This window comes from Tupaia chinensis, unplaced genomic scaffold (genome assembly GCF_000334495.1).
Source record: "Tupaia chinensis unplaced genomic scaffold, TupChi_1.0 Scaffold000290_1, whole genome shotgun sequence".
Lineage (NCBI taxonomy): Eukaryota > Metazoa > Chordata > Mammalia > Scandentia > Tupaiidae > Tupaia > Tupaia belangeri.
In genome coordinates this window covers 3039665-3041336 of record NW_006159775.1, presented here as the reverse complement: position 1 = coordinate 3041336, position 1672 = coordinate 3039665, and positions in this window count along the sequence as shown.

Genomic DNA, 1672 nt, shown 5'->3' with positions numbered 1-1672 from the left:
CAGAAAGACATAGAGAGACAGAGAGACAGAAAGCGAGAAATCACCCCCCAGGGGAGATGACCACACTGCAATCCCTTCTCCTCCATTCTCCTCTCGGGATCTTGGGCATGCATGCACATGCACCCAGCGTGAGTTTAAGCCACTGGGTCCAGGACTCGAACTGTGGTCTACTACATGAGAGTCCAGCAACAGCCATTAAATTAACTCCTGGTCCCAGAATAGAACTCTTCTTAAGCTAATGTTCCATGATTTTTTTTTTTTTTTTTTTGCAAGGGACTGTTGCTTTACAGCAGCAGCACTCATTAACAAACACCTGCTCATTAAATTGGATCCAGTCACCTTTAACTCTCAGAGAAGAGAAAAGCTGAGGATGAAGCCAAATTACACTTGGATATCCCTTTGGACCAGCAAGAGAGGAAATCCAGCTGCAGTTTAACAGAGGCATAACTGGACAAAAAGGGATCAGCAGATCTGCCAGTAGCTTAGCCCCCAGAGTATGATTTAAACGAAAATGTAAAAGCATGAAGGAACAATAAGAAAAAAAAGAAACTGAGCAAATTTAAATTTGAGTACAAAGAAATTTTAGAAAATAAACCATGTCTACAAAACAAATGAGAAGTGTAAAGATCAAATATGTAAGTCCGATTTGCAGAAGCCTTGAAACAAAAATGGAATGATACACACAAAAATAATATAATTGGTTACATGATACTGGTAGGATAAAAGGAGAATGCTACTGTTTTGCAAGGTTCTTCCTCCTTCAAAGGATGAGTCAAACTAAGACATGGAGTTGGAAAAAGACAGGAGGCACTGATGTGTTGTTTATTGGCTGAATTCAGGGAGTGCTCACAGAGCTCTTAGTAGCACTTGCAAAGTGCTCCATCTTGAAGCTTATAATGTGCATTTAGAGTGCTTGTAGAGCACTTCCTCCCTCTTGGAACTCACAGTGCACAGAGATAAGCTGAACTGAGCAGAGCCAAGCCAAGGCCAAGTCAAGCCAAGGCCACCAGGACTGAGCTAGCTGAATCAAGGCCAACCTAAGCAGGTCTGGCTAACAACCTGTTCAGGTACTCCCTATTAAAGGAGCTGCAGATAATAGTGACTCATTGCCAAAGACAAACTTGCACATGTGTTACATGCAATGGCATGAAACAGCACAATCATAACAAGCACAAATTGCACTACCAACTAATAACATAAATTTCATACTGTGGCATTTAAACATGATAAACTAGAAAGTGTGGGAGCCAAGCTAAACCATTGTGACTCCATTTTCTATACAACTACCTTCTCACAACTCTGGTTTTTGAATTTTACAGTGGGATACACAATAAATAAAAATAAATTTTAAAGCCTATGAACTATTTATTGTGAGATAGAGGAAAAATATAAAAAGCATGAAGCTAGTGACTTCTTTTTGCATATATTTGGGAAGGAGAGGAGAAAAACAACCTGGAATAGTCTTCAGGGTTGTAAACAGATCACTTTTTCTAAACAAGACATAAATGTAAGAAAGGGTGAAGATTGAAATTCTTATTGAAACTCATACAAAAAACAGGAAAATCTGGGGAACAAAGAGAAACCAGGTCAAACAAATATAAAATGGATGAAAAAGGTAACTCACAAAGTTGACACCGATATTACATCAAGTTTTTTTTTTTTTTTTTTTTGA